Below are 23,303 nucleotides of genomic sequence, written 5' to 3'. Positions count from 1 at the left end.
CCAACCCCAGCCCGCCTGTTCCACTACAAAAGGGCACAGGTAACCATCTCTGATGCCATTCTTACAATCCATAATGAGCTTCATTTATTTCCCTGCAAACGATTTCTCTCACTCACGGGAATGAAAGCTCCATGACGGCAGAGGGCAGGTCTGCCTTGCTCATCACTGTGCCCCCTGACAGCATCTAGAATGGTGACAGCCACATCACAGGACAGCAACAGATCAATGCAGGGCTTCCGACACCAAGCTGTCGTCTGCGGGAGCTGTGCCAGAGCGGGCCTTGCCACGGTCGGGCCAAGTGCTCGCTGGATGGCCCAGTGGCTTCTCCAAGGTTCTGCAGCCAGCTCAGTATCCCCACCCTTCCCCTACAGTCCTCAGCCCTCCTCTTCATTCTGTCCTAGGAGCACAGCTCAGGCCACTCCCCTGGGCAATGACAAGGGCAAGGGACACCTGTGATGGGGAAGAGAACAACTGCTTCTCTTCAGTCTGCAAACGTGGTGGTGGGAAGAAACCACGACCAAATCTATAGTCACAAACAGATGGCGGGGAACAGGCACGGAGGACATAGGAAGTGCAGGGCCTAAGAGAACAAAGGACAGGGTCCTCCAGTCCCAGGTAGATGGAGTTGGGGGTCCCTGAAGAGCACAGAGGTATAAGAGAAAGGAAAACAGTCCCATGGCGGGTGGGAAAGCTGCAAAGTTCATTTCCATAATATTGGCTGGTCAAATTCCAGGAGCGGAGTTCCTTAGGACCTCTTTCCTGACATATTACAAAACAATTGCTTTCTGTGTGGATTTCCACAGGGAAAACATCCTCCTTCTAACAAATCCCTTAACTTGCAGAAAATCACCTGGCTAGGTCTAAGTTAACATGAGAGCTTATAGCTCAGGCCAGGTTGCCAAGAATAAAAATTCTTGATTTGGCTGGAGAGTATTAATTTACGAGACTCATTTTTAACTAGCCATTTATGATTATAGGAGTAACACAAGCTCAATATTGAAAAATAGAAAACCACAGAGAAGGAGATGAGAATAAAAATCACCTTGAATTTACAAGATGAGAACCACTGTTAACATTTTGGTGCTTTTCCCTCCTTCTATGCATGAAGCCTTTAACAGAGGCAGGAGCATACTGTGAATGTAAGCTCAAGTCCTGCTTTTTCCCAGTAGAGTCCATTTAAAAATACTCCACTGCATTCCAAGAAAGAAGGTCACTCTTAGTGAATAAACAAATTAAATAACAAAATGAATCAAAGTTAAAAAAATTTTTTTGATTATCCACTGAGCCCCCATTTCTCCAGCAAGAGAAAAAAAAATCATTCTGGCCAGGATAGAAACACCCATAGGATGGAAACCATAAGCTTATCTTTGTAATTGCTTACTTCTATCATATTTTCAGTAAACATTCATTGTTTTGAACAAGCCACATTTTTTTTTTTTTTTTCAAATTAACAGGGGAGGGGCGCCTGGGTGGCTCAGTGGGTTAAAGCCTCTGCCTGCGGCTCAGGTCATGATCCCAGGGTCCTGGGATCGAGCCCCACATCGGGCTCTCTACTCGGCAGGGAGCCTGCTTCCTCCTCTCTCTCTTCCTGCATCTCTGCCTACTTGTGATCTCTGTCTATCAAATAAATAAATAAAATCTTAAAAAAAAATTACCTTTTTAAAAAAAATTAACAGGGGAATTTTACAACCCCATCTTATTACTTTGAAGTAAGAGGTTAAGTTCTGACAGCCTTGGAAGGCTTCGTTTTCCAATCTGCAGGCAGGCCAGACTATTTAAAAATGATCAGTTCTCAGTCATGGACCATGACATCCAACTGGAAGTCCTAACTCCTGTTTTGTTGGATTCAGTCACTTCCTCAGTGGAATAAGCAAATGGCCTCACCATAGATGTATTATATGTCCTGCACTACCAGGTTGGGAGCTGCCCTGAAGGCTGCCCACGTCCCGGTAGGGCACCTGGTTGTACACGGAGGTCCAGACTGCAGCCAGTAGAGAGCAGAAGAACCGCTCTGCCCAGCAGAGAAGACCACCCAGGATCAAGATCTCTGCACAATGCATTTTCTTTCCCACCTCTCACATATCACACATTCATTCACATTTCACACCAGTATGTCCATGCCAGCCCGTAAACAGCAGGTGCTGGGGACACAGGTGAGTAACAATGACGCAAGGCCAGTTTCCACGGAGCTGCAGTTTGCAGAGCCCATCCCCCTTCCATTACTCTCACCCCAAGCCTGGAAGACAGGAAAGGCCATCACCGTTATTCCCATATTGTAGATGACAAAGCAAACGGTTTTCAAAGTATTCTGCCCCATGTTATGAAGCAGAAGAGGTTGGACTCAAACCTAGGTCTTCTGGCTCCTAGCTCAGTTCCCTGTCTACTATACCACTTAAACTGATGAATCTTCCTCTAACAGACAACGGAAGTCTTTCAGACTATTCGTATTCCTTCTGGCACCTTGGCTTTACCTGGCTGCCTAGTTTCTGAGCCATGAGTCGCCCTGAGTTCCAGATGGTCACACATGTCCTGATTTCTCTGTGCCTGCCTAGGTTCTGACCCTGGGCTCAGGCATCTCCCCAGCTCTCAGGAGAGCTTCCAAACTCTACTGAATCCTTCCCATGGGTACTGCAAGGCAGTACACCACAAGCTTCTCCTAATGTTCAATCTCCTCTCCACTATTAAAAATAGATTTTGCTGGACTCATGACCTCCCACTTAAAGATATTTCTCAGCCTCCTTTTGTAGTTAATGAAGCCATATAACTAAGTTCTGGCCCCTAGGATAAAAGAATGTGCTACCGGCAGGTCTTGACCTTATAATGATACTCCCCCTTCCCCCAGGAGATGTTCAAATTAGAAGCTTCCCCCTTCAACCACCAAGTGGAAACCACATAATGAAGATGGAAGGCCCAAACCACTACCTACTATGGACTAGTTTCAGCCATTGTGACTGTGGATCTCTTTAATACAGGAACTTACTTGGTATCCCAACCAAAAAGGCTTGAGTACAACAACACTTGCTTTCTATGTACACTTGCTTTCAGTACAACAGGCCTGTTGTACTGTTGAGTACAACAGTTGTACATTCTCCAAGTAAAGCCCCTTGCCACTAATTAAAACTTCAAAGAGGAGGTTCAAAACTACATAAGGAAGTGTTCCATTCAGGTTTATTTAAGGGAAAAATTCTAAAAAATACAAATACCAGGACCTCAAAGATGATTTATGTTCAGATCCCAGGAAAAACTGAAAGAGCGCACAGAAGCAAATCAGCCCCCTTTAATAACAGGAGGGGAGAGCACTGTAAGTGATAAGCATGACCAGTCCTCTCTCCTACAGCGGCTAACTCCATTCCTGGAAAAGGCACCAACAGCCGAAATGATGTGAGCCAAGGCTAATTTCTCCATGGAAACAATGTGATAACAGGAGCTTGTGTTCCTAACTGAGAACTTGATGGTCAACTTTTAAAAGACATTACATAAATTCCATGTTTGATCATCTATTAAAGCCTTTGGACTTCCTTTTTTTTAAAGAATATATTTTATGAGAGAGAGATAGCATGTGGGCAAGGGATAGTGGGCAGAGGGAGAGAGAGAAGCAGACTCTCCACTGAGCAGGGGGCCTGATGTGGGGCTTGATTCCAGGGCCCTGAGGTCATGACCTGGGCCGAAGGCAGATGCTTAACTGACTGACTCAGCCTGGCTCACCGAAGCCTTTGGGCTTTTAAAGCTAGAAGGGCTTTTGGTGTAACAGTCTGCCACAAAAGATATAGGTGTATTCTATGCCATAGAAAGCAACTGCAAATCAACTAACCCAACACAACCACCAATTACATGACCTTTTATTTATTCTGATTCGCTAACAGTGTATAGCACAAAACACTTCACTTTAGTAATTACTGCGGACTTCTGAATACAGTAAGTCAGATCAATTAACATCTTTTACAGAGAAAGCAAAGAGAAACTTCGGAAAAGAGTAAAAGTTAAAGTCAGTAAAGCAATGTGTTAAGTCCTGGCTGCCACCGACTAGCTTTGGGACCCGGGGCAGTAGTTTAAACTCTCCAGATACTTCATAGCCTGCAAAATGAGTCTTTATAACACCTCTCCTCATGGGGCCATAGTGAAGACTAAACAAGACAATGCATGTAAAAGCTACTTCATAAATCACACACAGAGATAAATGGTACTATCAGAATCATGACATTTGCAAAGACTTTGATGGGAAGATTTTGACAAGCAACATAATGAATGCTGAGTGGTCTACAAGCTACCTGGCCACTTTCTGAAAAACTGACCCAGAGCAATCCTTTTCCCTGCCTTTTGCTGCACTTTAAATTCGCACATGCATAAGAGGGCAAGAGTTAGTCAATCTGCTACATTCAGGGCTGGCATCCATTTGTTCATGGGCTGTAAGCAGCCAGCGAGAGCTGCTCAATGTCAGCCATGGGCTACAAAAAAGACAGAGCCACAGTGAACTGAGGCCACTGTATAATGTGTCATTTATTGACCAAAAATGCTTTCTGTGCTGTCAGAAACCTCAAAACCAGGGGCAGGAAGCATGTGGAGTACCAAGGAAAAAGGAGAAAGAAGATGATAGTGGTTGAGAGTGTAGGCTCCAGAGACTGTCCTGGGTTTGAATCACAGCTTTCCCACCCACTGTATGTTATCTGAAGCATCTCTGGGTCTCAGTCTCCCTAATTAGAAAATGAGACTGACAGTGTCCACCCCACAGAGTTACTTATTAAATGGGAAAAGGCATATAAGCACTTCACACAGTTCTTGGCAGATGGCAAATGCTGAAATGTTAAGTAATAATAATGATGATGATGATGATACCATGCTAAACTAACAAAAATTAAGATCTGGCCCATCTCCAATCAAGACTTTTCTACAGGCTTTAGAATCAGGTATTACCTGGACAGTGTGCTAGCTCACCCATTAGTCCCTAGGCTAATCAAGGTTCTTCTGGATTTCTGCCTCATGCCCCAGGATAGGTGAAACATCTAAGCATACCCAACTGGCTGTCTAGATCCTGACACTTGTTTTCTGGCTCACAGCTGCCCATCTCTATCCTGAGAGGTATGTGCAGAGAACAGATTAACGTGAGTATCTGCGCCTAACATTTCCAGCCATGCCCAGGCTGTGGCTCCGCATCTCTTTAAGGGTGAAATATATCTCCACCTTCAAAATACTGCCCTACCCAGCAAAGTGAGGCCCGTCAGCACCCATCTGGTGGACAGCGCCGCATCCCTAAACAGGCCCTGGAGGCGGGAGAACTCCCTTCATTGCCCTCCAGGCTATCTCTGCAAGGCCAGTACTCCTTCATGGTGAACACTACAGCTGCGGCTCCCTTGGCTCCCTTGGCTCCCTTGAGCCCTGGAGCAACTTTACAGCTTTCAAAACCTTTATTCTTTCCTTATCTCATTCCAGCATCAGAACAACACTGTAAGGGGCTGGGCAGGAATTGTTACACCTGTTCCACAGATAAGGAATCAGCCCATTTGAGACATTCAAGTAATTTGGCTCAGGCTCTCTGTTGCTTGAGTAGCAGAAGCAGCCCAGAATGCAAGTTATCTGGTTCCTCATCTGGTTCTCTTTCCAGAAAACGTGGGTATTTGTTTTTAAATATTCAACTTTCATAATGGTGCTTTGCTTCTGGAGAATTCATTAACCAAGGCAGCTCGGTCACAGTACAGTGAAGATTCACATACTTGAAAGACACTCACACAGGCAGATGTTCCCTGCACTCTAGAAATCTAAAGGGTGACGGAAAACAGCCATGCCAATTAACATAATTGACAATTCCCAGCTCTGGCTCCCTCTAACTGTCTGGATTCAGCTAGCAGCCTCCTATCAGGTCCCTGTTGTGGCTAGTCCCTCTCCGCCCTGATCCAACTGAAACACTGACACTGGATTGATGCTTCAGGATAATTATTTCACATAACTGAAATAGTAATCAGAACCACAGTAAAAACTAACTCTAGTGGTTCTCCCTCCACTGTTGACCAGTCTCTACCTCACCAGGTAAACTTTGACTTGCCACTTAACTTCAGAGTTTCCTAATCTACAAAATGAAGGAGTGGGCTAAATAGAGCCTTGTCTATTTCCAACTCATGACTCCAACACCCCAACCAAGTCCAAATCCTGCATGTGGAGGACACTGGGAGACAGCAGCGTCCAATGGTCAAGAGCTTCCATGGCCTAGTTTTAAAGCTTTGATCCTCTGCTTTTTAGCTATGCTCACCTTAGGGAGGTCACTGGATCACTCTATGCTTCAAAATCCTCATCTCTAAAATGATGCTAATAATCATAATACCCTTTCATGGGGTTTTACAACACATTAAATCAGATCATGCATGTGAAATGCTAAGGATATCATAAGACATGATGTGCTTCATGTTTAGGCATTGACTGATCTTCCAAACTTAAATTTCCACCACTTTTTGAGAACCCTCCATTCTACGCAAGTCTCTGTTCCTGTATACAGGTTGGTCATTCCTACTTCTATGCTTTTAATTGTGCTATGTTCCCACCCATCTACCCCCTGGAAATACCTGTGCTACCCCTTGTCTGTGACTCTAAATTCTACCCATCCTTAAAGATCTGGACTAAACCTGATCATTTCCATGAGGCCTCCTTCTTCCCATGACAGCTCACAAAGAGCTCTCTGGTCTCTGAATTCTTGCGGTACTTACAAATAGTCTAGACTACTTCACTGCATTATACATGGCCTTGGATTATCTTCCATCAACAGATGAAACTGCAGGCTCCTTGGCTATAACAACTCATTCTTCTTTAAAAATTTTCAAGATTTGGGTGCCTGGGTGGCTCAGTGGGTTAAGCCGCTGCCTTCGGCTCAGGTCATGGTCTCAGGGTCCTGGGATCGAGTCCCACATTGGGCTCTCTGCTCAGCAGGGAGCCTTCTTCCTCCTCTCTCTCTGCCTTTCTCTCTGCCTACTTGTGATCTCTCTCTGTCAAATAAATAAATAAAATCTTTTAAAAAAATTTCAAGATTTTATTTTTTAAGTAATCTCTACACCCAACATGGGGCTCGAAACTGTAACCCCGAGATCAAGAGTCACATGCTCTTGACTGAGTCACCCAGGAGCCCCTACAACTCTTTCTGCTTTCTTCCCTCTGGGTTTAGCCTGAGTGCCTGGCATTTGGCCCCTCAGATACATGTTGACTGAATAAATAAATGTGTAGTACTTATGCCCAAAGAAATACACAGTAAGTTTTCTTTCCATCAATGTGGCTCAGCTATTGATTTGCTGTACTTTGAGGCCAATTAAAGATAACATAAAGATGAACATCAGCCAGGCAAGGACAACCATGGCCAGTTAAGTCCTGATCATCAATCAAAGATACTAGTATCTGACCAGGCCGAAGAACAAGAAAAACACAGATGTCCAAGGAAGTGGTCACCTAAACTCCGAAGTACACTGTGAGACCAAGCTCACGAGGGCTAGACAGGGAAGGAAAGTTGAGGTTTTCCCAGGCTGAACTCATTCATTTGGTAAGCACTTAAGTAACTACTCTGTGCAGACGCTGTCGTAGTTGTGAGGATACAGCCAAGAACAAAAGAGACATAATTCTGTTCGGAGTCTAGCATCTACGGAGGAAGGCTAGGTATCATACCACCTTCCAGCTGCAAAGTGAAACCCAGCAGAAACTTCTTGCCCCAACTCCTTGCTATGCTTTCATGTAAGGAAAAAAGAAAAAGACAAAAAACAACATCTCATTCACAACTGACCATACAGAGGCCATGCTGAAAGTGCTGTTTTAATCCCAAGAAGGCTTCCCTTCTGAATCTGGTGGGGAAGTCTGCAGCAAAGTGCCCATGCCCTGGGCCATGTGAGCTCTAACGCCCTGTGTCCCAGAGTCCTTTAAAAGGCAAACCTGTCAAATAGCAAATGTGGTTCATGACACCAAAGGGAAACAGAAAGGGGCAAGGAGGAAGGGAGGGACGGTCGTTAGCTCGCTTTCACCACCGCAAAACCTGAGGCTCTTTTCTCCTTTGGAGCAGAAACCGCTTCTATCATCGAAAGCCTCAAAAAAAAAAAATTTTTTTTTTCCTCCAGCAGGATACTGAAAATAGCTTTGCATTTAACATTTAAAATTGTTTTTGATCCCACACTCTTTCAGCTCTGCTCTCTCCTGCAAATTCATTCCATTCCCTAAGGGCACTTATAAGTATAATTCATAAGTAACAAACCATAGTCACCATTTTTATCCCTAAGAGTTAAAAAGAAAAACCAGTTTACATAATTATATGGAAGATAAGTTGGCTAAGAACACAGGAATCTTATCTGGACCGAAAGTTCTAGGACGAGATTTCTTTCCACTCATTAAGAAAGATAGCAGATCAGCATGAGGGTGCAGACGGAGTGGGCTTTCTAACTGCGGAGCACCATACCCGGAACTTCTGGAGCTCCTCATTATTTGAGTACATCTACTTCTTCAAGAAGAAACTGGAGGCAGCCATTTGAGGGTAGGTTGGAGCAATGAAATATGTGTTTTCCCACGGTGGTGAGAAAACAGGCTTTTATATTCAAGAAGGACCAGAGAAGTCAAAGCTTAGGGAGGGCAGCTTCCTCCAAGTTATTCAGCAAGTCAGGGGTGGGGCCGAGACTGGGCCCCAGGTGCTCCCAGCTCCCAGGGCAGGGCTCTCCCCACACTCTGCATGCCACGGGCTCATTTATAACATGGGGAGCTAAATCTTGAAGGCACCATGGGAAGAATTCCTTTCATAAAACTTTTTTTGGCAGACTGGAAAAACAGGAAGAAATGGTCCCATTGATGCTAACAGTAAATGACCCAGAATGCCACATCTAGATGAGGGGGTCCAGCTGCAGAAGGCGTAATTAATGCTGTGAATACTTCAGCGCTAAACAGCATGGCTTCAACCACAGTCAGCGTGAAATGGTGTTTTGTGGGCTTGCCTGGAAATTAAGCCATGAGTCGGTTCATCTTTTTCTATAGAAAAATTCATCCCAGGTTTCAGGTGCCTTACAAATGAACTTTTGGAGCAGACCTGCTTAGAAGATGGCTGCACATGTGAAACAGATTCCTGAGGGCTGAAGCCCTGCACCAAACACAATGAAAACAGCAATCGCTGATGAAACGTGCTAGGGGGACATTTATGAGAAAACCCTTTGAACCGTTAATTTATGTGCAATATAAAGTTTTATTAAAAGCCTTCTGTGCAAAGTCTAGTTAACTGCTCTTTATACAAGATATAATTAAGGCCCAATGCTCCCATTCTGTATGTGAGTATTTACAGAGATTTTCTGGCACTGGGCTCAGGTTACAGGGAGGATAAAATATCTGCATACAAGGAACATATAAACTGGTTACCAGTCCTTTGCCTTCCTCAGAAACAAGCTCCTTCCAAACTCAGGGCCTTTGCACTTGTTGTTCCCACTTTTGGGGACACTGTCCCCTGATCTTCCTGCAGTTGAGCTTCAATGTCACCTCTTCAGAAAGGCCTCCCCAAGGGACCCAGCTAACGCAACCTCCCTCTCACCATTCATTGTCACTGCTGTTTTACTCTATGCAATTGCCTTCCTCGCATCGACACTATCAGAAAAGAATGTCTTCAACTGTTCATGATCTGTCTCCGGCTGGGACTCTGTTTTCTCTGGTATCTCCTGTTAACAGTATTGTGTACACAGTAAGCATCCAATCCACTACACTGAAGGGCTAAATGAGTACAGTTGGAGAATGGGAAGTGAGAACAAGATACTTACTTGGGAAACGATTGAAAAATGAGAGAGCTGGCCATCCCGATTAGCTACAATGTGATAATTTGCTAATTATGAAGCACACTGCTTCTGAGCAAATGGCTGGCAATCGAAAGTGACAAAGAGAGACAGAGTGCATAAGTGAAGGGGCAAATGTCACCAGAGGAGGCTTCATCAAGCAAGAAGTGCAATTTGAGGCAGGCTAGGACAAAGGCGACAGGCCCCTTGGGTCAAGGGGGAGAGGCGAGCAAGACAGATAGCAGGGAGATGTAAGGCCTGCGGGCGGCTGAGGCAGGGGAGGGCAGAGCTAAGCAGCACAGAACCTCCCACCTCCGGCTCAGTCTGGCAATGGGGTTGGGGTGGAGAAGCAGGGTCACTGAGGGGGAACAGGGTCCGACTCTGGAGAGCCTGGAGCACTGAACATGGGGGCATCAACCACAGGCCACTGGCAACAGGGCTGTTTCTGGAAGGCAAAGTTGGCCCCATTGTATGGAAAGAACTGAAGGAGGCAGAGAACAGAAAACAGAAGATACCCTCACTGGTCTAAGTATAAGGGGCAAAAAGAGCTTCTTCCCTCTGCTTGGATATGAGAATAACCTAAGTAAGCAAGATGTCAAGGAACTCCCTCCACCCCTCCCTTGAAAAAGACAATTTCCAGAATCTTTCACAATAGCATTCCATGGCAGATTCAGGTCAACTTCCCATACATCCTACACTTGGATCACTCAAGGAGGATAACAGAGGTTCCAAACAATAGCTCTGAGGGCACAGCATGTCTTTCCAGGCCTTCCAAATCCAAGGTTAATTACATTCAGTATAGCCTGTGTTTATTATCTTTCTATTCTTTGGGGGAAAAAAAAGAGTGGTATCTAATTCCACTGTGCAGTATATATTTGAACATTATATAACACATTTTTATGTAACAGGTTCTTGACATAAGACAATGTTTCTCTTACTATCTAAATGTATTCAGAAAACAACTGGTATTAAAAAATATATATATACACCAAGGCTGTTGATGCCTGCTTCGGGCTAAAAAGCTGGGGAGAAGAAGAAGAAGGTGGTGAGAGACACTGAAAAGGTCTCCTCCCCAGTGAGGAGCCCTGCAGATGGCTAGAGGAAGGCAAGGGGTACCAAGCTCCGTTGGAAGGTTCATCCAATGCTCGGAGCTGCCCAGGGAGGGGCTGGCTGAGCCTGGCAAGGCCCATGTCAGAGCAATGCCGCAGTAGGGCATGAGGAAGCAAGAGAGACAGACATGCGCAACACGATGTGAGAAGAATGCTCGTGAACTATCGGAACGGGCATCGTGTCCTGCTGCAGAGGACTTCAGTCGTGATGAAGAGGAGGTGTGTGACCACATGCGTCAACAGTAAGATGGGTTAGCAACCCCCGCGGGTCTGCTTGCCTTCCAGCACAGTGCTGGGCACCGCACACACAGCACTTCCAGTAGTGGCTCCTCCCTGGCCCCCGTCCCTACCAGCAGACCCAGGCAACAGAGCTTAGAGAACAGACTCTGGAGTCCTCGGGCATAGATCCTGCCCACCCCATACCAGCTGAGTGACCTCGGGCAGTCTCCAAAACCACATCACTTGTGGGGGAAAAAAAAAGAAGATAATTACGGTACCTACCTCATGGGGTTGTGATGAAGATTAAATGGGTTAATAAACATAAGGTGCCTAACATCTTTGCGGGTACACAGACAGTGTTCAATAAACGTTAGCCACTAATGCCACCAGTACTATTATTTCTGTTTTGCAAATGAGGTTAAGTGAGACTCAAGCTAACTAAGTGGCCCAGATCACACATTTCAAACAGCAGTTGAAGGCACAAATATACGCAAACGTTTTACTCAGTATACGTACAACATCCAACGGGTAGAGTATTAATCAGAATAGGAAATCAGGCAGACCTCCATCCCCTTCTTTAACCTGGCTTGATGAACATGAGTTTATACTATTTCAAAGTACAGCATGTACGAACGTAAAAATCATTTCTCATCGTATGCCAGCACTCAACATTCCCCTAAAGCAAAGATGACTAAAGCTTATCCAATCTCACCCCCCCCCCAACCACTTTAAGTCCCAAACTCAAACCTCTCTTCCCTGTAGACCTAACTGTTCGTGGTCATGTCCAACGTGTGTCTGTGATGCAACCCATTCCAACTCCTCCTCCTCAAAGATCACTGATTAGATTGGAAAAGCACATCCCGAAGGCTCCCTGTGCCTGTGATTTGGGGAAAGCAAGATGAATTCCCCGCAAAGTTGTCCCAAGCAAGCAGGGGAGACAGTCCCAGAGACAGCCCAGCCCAATACCGATGCAGCAGTACTATGAATTCAAGCTAAACCAAGGGCCAGGGGGCAATGCTGCCAGGTGTTGTGGAGGGGGAAGAAAAACACAATGAAGAAATCGTTCCTGGAGGACCACGCACCTGAGCTGGGTCTTACAGAAGAGTAAGATTTTGACATGAGAAAGCTGGAAGATGGAATGGGACAAGGGCTGGTCCAGCCAACAGACAGCCTTTCAGTTTGACTAGAGTCCCTTGCACGTGGACAGGCAGGCTGGGTACGGAGAGGTGAGAAGGAGCAGAAGTACCAAGAGCTAACATTCACTGAATGCTCAATATGTGCCATGAAGGGCTTCATGTATTTTTTTAAATAGTTTTAACTCATTTAATTTACACCACAGAGATCCCAGTCTTATAACTGAGGTTACCAAGACACAGCGAGCAAAGCAACTTGACTACATGTCATAAAGCTGGTAAGGAACAGTTAGGATGTGCGATCTGCTCCAAAGTCTGCACTTTTCACCGCTCCAACAAACTGGCTCTCAGGACAGCTTGGCGCTGAGGGGGCACAGGCACCGGTGTGTTATGAGGATGAAATGAGACAGTGCTTGCAAGCAGTTTGCAACCCAGAACTCCAAGTCACGAATGCCGGCTCTCAGCTGCCGTTAACATCTACAATGAACCTGCTGGCAGCTGAAGCAGGAGAGACAGATTAGGACTGAAAATGGGCCAGGATAAAAACCTACCTTTATGCTATGTAGGAAGGGAACCAAGAAAGCATCATGACCCAAAGGCTGAAGAAGAAGGGAATTTCAAGAAGAATGGAAAGAAAAGTAGGGGAACAGCTGCATAGGGGCCGGGAATGACCATTCTGGACTAAGGACAGGCCCCTGGAATTCAAGACGGAAAGTTGGCGGAGATGTTTGAGAACTATGGAGAAGGTGGTAGACGAGAGCAGGCAGAGGGTGGGAGATTCAGGAGTACCACATACAGACAAGTCAAAGCTGCCTGCTGCATCACGGGCCCGCAGAAGGGCTATGTCCTCCCCCCTTCCATCCTTCCTCTACTAAATTGAGATGAAGGTTTCTCTGGGTTTGTGAGGAGCCTGAGGACAAACAGCCTGGAGGATTTTCAGGGGGGCAGGACCATGGCAGCGCTGGGAGGGAGTGGCAGCAGGCCCAAAGGGAGGGCTTCCTGTATGCCAGGCATTTGCCATGCACCATCTCCCTTGACCCCGACACAGACTCTGTGAGGCAGGCACTGTCACTGCACCGCAGAGGAGGAGCCTGCGGTGAGAAGGATCAAGCAATTGTCTAATCAGAACCCAAGTCCCAGATCTTGCCACTGAAGTCCAGGCTCCTGCCCAAAGGGAAAGTCCAAGGAAAAGAAACAGACGCAAGATCCAGTTGCTTTTTCTGAACTGGAAAGAGAGGAGGAGACTTGGGGTGGGGGGGGAGATAGAGAAGACAGGACCTTCTGAGCAGGAAGGAAGAGATGCTGAGGGGGCTGAGCAGGTCTTGTTCTGAGAGAGGAAGAGGAGAAAAGCCAGGGTGGCTGTTTGGGGTAAATCTGGGGGTCGTGACAAAGTGGCAATGAGGTGAGAAAAGACTGCAGAAGGGTGCCTGTGTTCCTGGGCGACTCACTAAACCTCAAGGTCTAGAGATGAGTTTTACTTCCCTGCAAGTATCAACCATGATGCTAACTAAAATTCCTCCGTAACTGTAACATGGTAAGGTGCAGAAATTGCTTCTTTTGAGACTCTCTCTTACCACCCTCAGAGCTCATGTTGCAATCACAAACAGAAGACAGCTCACAGAAGGAAAGCAACTCTTACAACAAAAAGAGATAAGAAATATTTAGTTTCTATAGATTTTCATGCAGTTGTGCTAACAAGGCCAAGTCTTTCCACCGGGCTTGTTCACTGCTTAGTATATAAATTGCACAAAGATGGTTGGCATGGAAGGAAAAAATCTGAAAACACGGCCACTTCCCTTTCTTCCGTGTGGTAGGCAAACCTCTTCTGCAGAAGGCAAACTCCTGAGTCGTCATCATTTTCTAAATCATTCGAAATGGAGTCTTTAAAACCCCATCTGTTGTTCTGTTTAAGTTTCCTATGAAAATAGGACTTCAGCTCAGATGTTCTGGAGGGAAATTAACAACCTGAACTCAAATGTATTAAATATTTAAAGATGCAGAGAACTCTAGAGCAGAAGGAACCTTTGAAATCACCTAGTTCAACTGCCTTACTTTCCACCTGGGGCATACAGAACCCAGAGAGGCTCAGTGACTCACTCCTGGTGGCACAGCCATGAACACCCAAGTCTGGGCCAGAACCAGAAAGTTCTAACTCTCAGGCTAATGCTCTTCCACCACCTGTTCCTTTCTCTCTCCCTCTTTTTAAACTTTAGGAGTTGGAATAAGGCACAGATTTAACCGTAGTTTAAATTATTATTATTATTCACTGGCTACCATCAAAACCAAAATATCTCCACAGATCCCGCTTCAGATGATATAGGCAATTTTGAAGCCTTCTAAATAGGTTCAACAAGCTGTTTTAAAGGCTTATCAGTAACGCGAACTCAGTAACAGATCATGGACCAAAAGATTCAATTTTGTGTTTTTAAAAAATATTTTGGAGTTTCATTGATATGGAAATTTAATTTAACAGCAGTGACTCCCCCCCACCCCACCTTGCAAGCACAAAGAGCATGAGATTATTCAAAACTGCTCAGGAGCAGCAATGATTATTTTAAGCTCATGATTCAACCAGTACATTAATTAAAAACGCCACCAACCCAAATTGACAGATCCTGATATCAATGGGACCAGAAGAATTAAAATAATAGTTGTCATATAAAAATAGATTAAAACGGGGAACAGCAGCAGATGTCAGAAGGACAAGCCTGCGTTGTGGGAAATGAGATGCAGCTAAGGGGCAGCTTTTGTGGATTTCTTAAAGAACGAAGACCCTGGAAATACAGGTACACTCAAGAAATGCTTCCTCACAAATACTGAATCTTATTTCTGGAAGCTGGGTGAGAAAACTTCGCTAATAATTCCATGCCGAGGAACAGCTCTGTACGCAGGGAGAAGAGACTGGCAAGCGCCAAAGTGCCCAGACAAGGCTACTGGACCGGGAAGGGGCCAAGGGGCCGAAGCGGAGGAGGGAAAGGGGGATAGGGAATGTGGGGCGAGGGGGGCAAGCCTGGTCCCTCATCGGCCAGCACCTACAGTGACATCCGACGCCAATGTCCAGTGCAATCCTTTCTTCTCCTGCACCTACCCTCCGACACCTGCCTGCGCTCCGCAGCCAGCTCTCAAGACCCCTCTGTCGTTGAGAGGGGGTCGTTGACTCAAGCCCCACAAGGTCGGCATTAATTTTTGCTCTTCCACTTCTATCTCCGAGCAAACGAGAGCACTCCTGGCTGTCAACGCCCGGCAACCGAGAGCGGGAACCTTTCTTTTCTGACATCTGTCAAACCCGGCGCTAGAGCCAGCCTCGCTGCGCCCTCCGCGGGGCTCCAGGGCTTCTAGGGCTGGCGGTGGGCGCACACCGGGACGCCGGGCGACATCCCCGTGCCGTCGGGCACCTGCTCGAAGACCCAGAGAGGTTGCTCCGGGGCCGCCGAGGACCCAGACGGCGGAGGCCGGACGAAAGTTCGAGTCCTGCGGTCTACCCCATTACCGGCCCCGGATTCTCGGGTGCAGCGCGAAGGCCCGCAACAGGGCCGAAGGGGCGAGCAGACTCGCACTCCCCAAGCCCGACGGAGACGCCCTCCCGCCCCCTCCCAGCCCCACAGGCTCCCGAAAGGGAAGGGGAGGAGATGGGGAGGAAGGGCAGAAGAGGCATTGCTTGCCCAACGCCCTTGGGGTGCAGCCGTCAAGAATAGTCCTCTCGAGGGTCCCCCCAGCTCCCAGGGATACATCCTAGGACTCGCCCTGAGCCGGATCATCGCTCCCAAAGGGCGGAGCTGGCCCTTTAAGAGGCAGCTGGCTCCTTCCTCCCCCCCCACCCGCCCCCCGTCCCCCGTCAGGTAGCGAAGCCCGCGGAGGGGAGGTGGGTACTCCCGCGGACACTTTCCCGGTCCCTTTAAGGGTGCCTGCGGCACCTCTGCCCGCCCTATCCTGCACCGCCAGCCCCCGCGAGAGAAGATGGGGGCGGCCGGGCGCGGCGCCTTTAAGGGGCGCAGCCTCCCCGCGGCTCGGGTGGGGGCAGGGAGCGGGCACGGGCCCTTTAAGGCCGGCAGCGGGCACGTCGGGCAGGGTTCCCCGGCGGCCGGGCTGCGCCCCGGGCGGCGGCGGGGGCGCGGCGCCTGCCAGGGTGCTAACGGCCCCCGACGGGGTGCCCGGGGCCGCGCCGCTGGCTGCGGCCAGCCCGACACTCACCGTGGCTCGCGGGAGCGCCCGCGTCCGCGCCCCCACTCGGATCCCGCGGCGGCGGCGGCGGTGAGTCCGGCGCGGGTAAACAGGCACCTCCGTCCCTGACCTACTTTCTGCCTTCCCTAAATGTCGCACCACTAACCTACTTTCCGACCAATCCGCTCCCCGCCGGCCCAGGCCCGGCCCCCCGCCCACCAATCGCTGTGCCCAACCCCCCCTTCCCCGCCCACCAATGGAGGAGCCCCGGAGCCCGGATACCTGCCTCTTTCCACCAGCCAATCCGAGTGCTCGAAGGGAGCCGGTCTCGGCGGTCGCCTCCAGCCAATCCGTGCGCCGCTTGGCGGCCCGCTGCCCAGTGGTGTAGCAGCTAGAGAGGCCTCTGACCAATGGCGGTGCGGCGGGGGCCGGTTTACCTGCTCCTTTCCCGCCACCAATCGCTGGGCGCAGAGAAGCGCACGCCCCGACGAGAGGACCAATCGGCGCGCGTTCCCTGGATTTCCTCGCCCCTGCCCTCTCCCTTCCCCTTAGGTCTCCCGCTCGCGGTGGCCACTGCGGGTCCAGACGCCGCACTCCTGGCGGCCGGCTGGGCTGCCCCTCTTCTCCGGGTCCCCGGCTTGCTCCGGCTCACCGGTCTCACCCCTCCTCCTCCCCTTCCTCCTTCGGGCACCCTGACAAAAAGCAGCGTTTCCTCCCTCGCCTCCCTCCAACTCCATCTAGGAAAGCAATTTAGGAATGCCGAGTGCCAGACCCTTCCTGAAACAGCCGGGCTTGCCAAAGTCCAAACGGGAGAACGCGCGCTTCGTGTTTCTAGAAGGCTTCCCCATCCAGGCTTCTTACGTTCCTGTCGTCGGTCTTGACCTCCAGGCGTCCCGCTGCAGCTGTCATTCTCGCGGCTGAAAAGACAGAACGGGAGCCCGCGGCGACTCCACTGCACTTCCTTCCCGCCGCGGGGGTTTGACCGCCTACTGTGCGGCCGACTCGGTCCCGGCGGCCGCCGAGTCGGCCGCGGAGAGCTGTGCAGGGAGTGAGACGGCGGGAAACAAATCGTTACCAAAAAATAAGTATTTCATAACAGAACACATCTTGGGTGCTGAGAAGACAGCGAACCCGTCTTATTTTTGTGTCTCAGGCACTTCGCAGAGGGCCTTTAGCACAAAGATCTCTTAACCTTCTAGATGTGAACCTCCCTGAACAGGAGGGCGAGGGCGGTGTCTTCTTTTTTCTCGTTCTCACCCGGCTCCCCTGGATGGCCTGATGGGAGTGAGATGGAGGGGTGGGGGCAGGTGTCTGACCCCAGCAAGTGCTTGGGATGTGTTTGTTGAGCGGATAGGGCAACACATGGAATGAAATCTCTTCACTCAATTCTGTGATCCAGACTAGCCCCTAAGATTTTAGAATTCTAGCCTCTTTCCTTGAACACACACAGACACTGCGTTTTAATTCTGGTAAAACCCTTCCTGTCCCCAGCTCACTTCGAGGCACAGAGTTGGTGACTCAGTGCGCATGTGTGGCCTGAATGTTCGGCCACCATCTGGGCAGCTTACTACTTTCCCTAAATTGATATGCCAGTGGAATCAGTGCTGTCTACTTTGTCTCTGCCCTGATTTCATAAGGAAACCACTCTATATAAGTGGCCCTTTAGCAATGCATTTCACCAGATACTGTGGACAAGATAAAGAAATCTAGGCCTGGGTTCTAGTATAATTAATGGGACCAATCACTGCTTAAGTAATCCTAGCCAATAGATGCCTAGTTAATGAATCTATGTTGACCTGAAGGAAGGGTGGGGGGGGGGGGATCAATATTTGTGCTTCCTCAAATATGCTAAATGCTTTCTCACATCTTCTCTCTTAATCCTCACAACCCCATGTTACAGATGAGGAAACCCAAACTCAAAACTTCAACCAGCTAGTCCAATCACACACAGTAGGTAGCAGAGCCATAATTCAAACTAGGTTTATTTGACTCAAAACCTTCATTCCATAGCACTTACCAACAGAATGATAGAAGGCTCTCTCCGGGGTTTAGACTTGGGACTTTTATCAGTGTTCTGGATGAAAACCCAGAGGATTTGCATCACATTTCTAGATGACACAAAACCCGGAGGGGAAGAAATGCCATTACATAGCATAAGCCAAACGCCATTTGGGAGCAGTGGGCTAGCTCTTCCAGGGATTTTAAATGTGGGGGTCCCACCCTGGGAAACTAAGTGCTGAAATGCAAGGAATCCTAACAGATGCATATAAGAGCAAACCTAAAGGGTCTCGGGTGACAGACAATTCAATCTGAGTCCTCAGTATAGCTGTCTAAATAAATGAATGCTGTCTTGGGCTACATCGATAGAAGTCTGACATATAAAGCAAGTTGCGTGTTACAGTACAACCCAGTGTTGGTCGTGACACACATAGAGTATTGTTTCCAATTAAGGCTTTGCAAAGGAAAAGTAAACACATGCACAAGGAGAGGGACCAGGATGTCAAGAGGCTGGAAACTACATCATATGAGGAAAGAGTAAAAGAAGGAGGTTTTGCCCCAGGGGGTACAAGGTAACTGTCTTCATGTATTTGAAGGGCTGTTAAATAGAAGAGAATTAGACTCGTCCTTCAGGGACCTAAAGGATGGAAGGGGAACCTGCAGATAGAACCTCTAGAATGAAACAATATGAAGAGTTTTCTAACAACTAGAACCTCCTCTGCCTTGATAAGTCGAATTTCCTGTCACAGAAAGTGTCTACATAAGAACAGGATGACCAGGGGCACCTGAGTGGCTCAGTGAGTTAAGTGTCTACCTTCAGCTCAAGGTCATGGTCCCAGGGTCCTGTCCTGGGATCGAGCCCCACGTTGGGCTCCCTGCTTAGCAAGGAGCCTGACTCTCCCTTTCCCCACTCCCCACTTGTGCTCTCTCTCTTTCAAATAAATAAATAAATTTTAACAGAAAAAAGAAGAAGAAGAGGAAGAGGAAGAGGGGGAAGGAGAAAAAGAGGAAGAGGAGGAGGGAGGAGAAGGAGAAGAATTGGAGGACCACGTGGTGGGAAGGGACCTGGAACAGGTGTTCTTTTAGGACTCTGCCTCTCTGAAATGATGTGGTTTTACCTTCATACCTTGGTTCTTCTCTCTTCATGTTCATCACCCGGACTTTTCCTACCCTCAGTGACCAAGCTACCGTAAACTCCATCTCTCACTGGTACCCACTTCCCCTTTATTTTCTACCTTCCAGTATACTGGTTTTTAATTCTCTGGGCACTGTTAAGGTCAAAATATTGTCCTCAATCTAAAATTCACTGGGCATGAATAAAATCACATAGATAAAAGGAAGGGAAAGGGAACATTTATTGAGCACATACTGTGTATCAGATGCTTTAAATACATTATCTAATATACTATGCTCATTCATTCTAGCAGTTGATATGCTCACTCCCCACACTTGCCAGATGGATGAATTTTAGCAAGCAAAACTAGTTTCCCCATCTGTAATATGGGGTTAATCTAGTATCTACTTCACAAGATTGCTGTGAGAGTTAAACGAGACAATAGATAGAAAGCCTTTGGCAGGGCGCCTGGGTGGCTCAGTGGGTTAGGCCGCTGCCTTCGGCTCAGGTCATGATCTCAGGGTCCTGGGATCGAGTCCCGCATCGGGCTCTCTGCTCAGCAGGGAGCCTGTTTCCTCCTCTCTCTGCCTCTCTGCCTACTTGTGATCTCTCTCTGTCAAATAAATAAATAAAATCTTTAAAAAAAAAAAAAAAGAAAGAAAGCCTTTGGCATAGTACCTGGCACACAGTAAGGATTCAACACATCCTAGGTTAACAATTCTATAGAAGAGGTATTTACTGCACGGACTTTACTGATAAAGCCAGTGAGGATAAAGAAGTATGATCCACAGTCGTTTCCCAAACTCTGATCCAATGGTCAGGTCCATTAGAATTCACTGAGGAGTTTTTCTTTTTATTCTGTGTTAATACAGATTCCTAAGTCCTAATTTGGAAGATTCTGATTCAAAAATCTTTGGTATCTGAGAGGCAGTCCAATTTGGGAACTGCTAGTCTAATGGAATAAGCCCAGACCCCAAGTTAAACAAACATGAAATCAAATTTCAGGACTGCTGGACTAAATGGAGCCAACGACAGGACCTGGAAGTTAGGTAGTTGTGTTCTCTTTGGAAAGAAGCTGGGAAGTCCTGGGATGGATATGTTAAAGTTCTTACAGAAAGCCAGGTAGGAATGTGTTGCTACAAATAACAGTAATAACAATATTTACTACAGGTTTCCAATCTGTCAAGTGCTATTCTAAGAGCTTTATATGCATCAACGCTTTAATTCTCACAAACCCCTAAAAGGTAGATACTTTTTTTATTCCTATTTTACAGATGGGAAAAACTGAGGCAGAGAGGTCCTGAGATCTCAAGCCAATCAGGCCTCATGAACCCAGTACTCACACTCTTAACTACTTTAAGTAAAATTGTCTCTTCCTTTAGACAATTCCTTTGGAAAACGAAGAAACTTCATATTTTAGAGACACAGATTTCGGCTCAGGGATGTCGCCTTACGTTTAGGGAATGCAAGAAACAGAAGCCTCTTCAACAAACTGAAGCCCAAAAGGGTAGGTTTGTTGGGAGGAGACAAGAATCTTTCATGGTAAGAAGCACAGCTAGCCCTCCGAAAGGACAAGAACTGAGGTGCCATTGACACAAAACAGTTCCCATCTCCTCCTCTCTCCAGAATCACGTGTCCCTGGGACTTGTCTTCCCTCTGCCGCTGTGCTTTATGATTCTTTCTCTGTAGCTCTTCACCCTCCACGCCATTTACACATGGCCCCTCATGAATGCTTTCAATCACTGGGTGAGAAAGAGAACAGGAGAGGTTCAGACAGGTCATTCTTGAAGTTTAGGGTATAGGCTGAGCAAGATTCCCCAGAGGTGCCTATTGCCGTGAACAAAGAATCAGAACAGGAGAAAATAGAGTCAGAAGAGCAAAGGAAGTGAGAAGTGAACAACTGGGTTTGGGAGACTTCGAGAAAGTCTTCCAAGAAAGTCTCAGCAACAAGTTTAGAAGATCAGGGAAACTTACGCTTGAGACAAAGCTTTTGGTTAGAACACTAAGGTGTTTGACTATAAGAAAGCTCTTTTACTAAAACTGCTTCTACCAGAAGATCTGCCATAGGAAATTAGGGAAATCACAGACGGGAAGGAGTGGAGACAAAATGGTGCCAGGCAGTACAGATCACATTTTGAAGACGTTTGTTATTTTAGGGGAAATTAGAAAAAAAAATCATAGCTCTCTCTTTGCAGCTGACCCAACTACAAGTGGTTTATGTTTATATGTGTAGGTGTGATTTTGTTTTTTTAAACAAGTTTGACTATGTGGGCATACAAAAATGGAACTTCTAAAAATCAGGCAGCCTAATTTTTAGAATCAGTCATCCTAGTAGGCTGACCAGTGTTTATAACTTCCAGTTGCTTTTGAAAAGATCTTCCTTGGCTCTTTTTTGAATGGGATGGTCATAGTAGCCCAGAAAGGGAGAGCACTAATACCTCATTTGGAATGTGTCTTAGACCATGTAATTGGGCTTTAGCCTAGATCTTGCTTGTGGACATGGCCAGATTCCAGAGATCTTGGTGCTTAAATGTTAAAGGGGCTTTTCCACTTGGCTGAGGGGTGTTTGTTAGAGGGAGACAAAACACCAGTGACACATCACTTCTTGACAGAAACCCTGAAGAACAAATAGACACTGTCTTCAAAAAACTGGCACAATTTTTGCCCTCCTTTCTAGAATGAGCAGCACTAAAATTCAATCTCTGGATAATATATATACACATATATATGTGTATATATATATATGAATATATATATATATATATATATATGTATGTATGTATCTCCATTTGCATTAGTAAAGCAAAGTGAAGTGTTAAGTCATTTAAGAAATGCATTAACTAAAAAAAAGTTATAATGTGCTTTTGAAAAAGAAAATGAGATGGTTTGGGGGATTTGAAACACATTATCAAAGCATGCTACAAGACTGTAGTAATTAGAATAGTCTGGTATTGGTTTAGAAACAGATCAAGAGGAGCACCTGGGTGCCTCAGTGGATTAAGCAGATGCCTAACACTCAGGTCAAGATCTCTAGATGGGATGTCAGGGCTCTCTGCTCAGTGGGGATTCTGCCTTTCCCTCTCGCCCTGGCCCTTCCCTCCACCCATTATGCATGTGGGTGTGTGGCACTCTCTCTCGTTCCCTCTCTCCCTTTCTCAAATAAATAGTTTAAAAAAAAAAAAGAAGAAACAGATCAAGACATGAATGAAAAAGGATAGCATCTAGAAACAGAAGCAAAAGTCACAAAAATTGAGTATAATATAAAAGTGACTTAAATTATTGAGAAAAAATGTAGAGTTTTCAATAAATGCTATTAAAACAACCAGCAAGCCATATGGAAACACATAGTTTGCTCTCTATCCTAACCTTACACTAAAATGCAACCATTATTCAGGATTTAAATGTAAAGAGTGAAATCTATCAAAACACTTGAAGAAAATAAGGGTAAAATTTTTACAAACTAGAAAGACCTAAGCATAACACAAAATCCAGAGACCACAAAAATAAAGGTGGATTACACAAACGCACACACATTCACCATGAACAAAAGAAAGGGTCAACCCAGCAAACAGGTCCACAACATGCTATTAAAGAATGCATCATACACATTCCAGTTAAAAGGTCAGAAGTTGGGTAATGAGATAAAAGCAATGTTTCTAGGGACATTATTTAAACCTATTTCCTATTTGTAATAGGAAAATTTAGAAAAATTACTGTGGGGGGGTGGGGGGGCTGGTTTTTTTGTTTTTGTTTTTAGGAGGAAGTTGTGGAGGGGCAGAGGGACAGGGAGAGATAGGAGGAGAGAGAATCT

At 46.7% G+C, this 23,303-nt stretch overlaps 1 protein-coding gene across 7 annotated transcripts in view; it reads right to left on the bottom strand.

Moving 5' to 3' along the window:
- The window catches only part of BMAL1 (basic helix-loop-helix ARNT like 1), a 99,262-nt gene extending 82,695 nt beyond the window's left edge, over positions 1-16,567 (bottom strand). For 5 of the 7 annotated variants that reach the window (XM_059136588.1, XM_059136612.1, XM_059136579.1 and 2 more), the window contains exon 1: positions 16,411-16,565. The gene's annotated coding sequence lies outside the window, so the exon portion shown is untranslated. Of the gene's footprint in view, positions 1-16,410 lie in introns of all 7 variants that reach the window. The other 2 variants (XM_059136628.1, XM_059136619.1) reach the window with 2 other exon arrangements.
- Between the last annotated feature and the right edge of the window lie 6,736 nt (positions 16,568-23,303).

Source organism: Mustela lutreola, chromosome 1 (genome assembly GCF_030435805.1).
Source record: "Mustela lutreola isolate mMusLut2 chromosome 1, mMusLut2.pri, whole genome shotgun sequence".
NCBI classification, from domain to species: Eukaryota; Metazoa; Chordata; class Mammalia; order Carnivora; family Mustelidae; genus Mustela; species Mustela lutreola.
The sequence above is the reverse complement of the archived record's forward strand: the minus strand, read 5'-3'. Positions and strand labels throughout refer to the sequence as shown.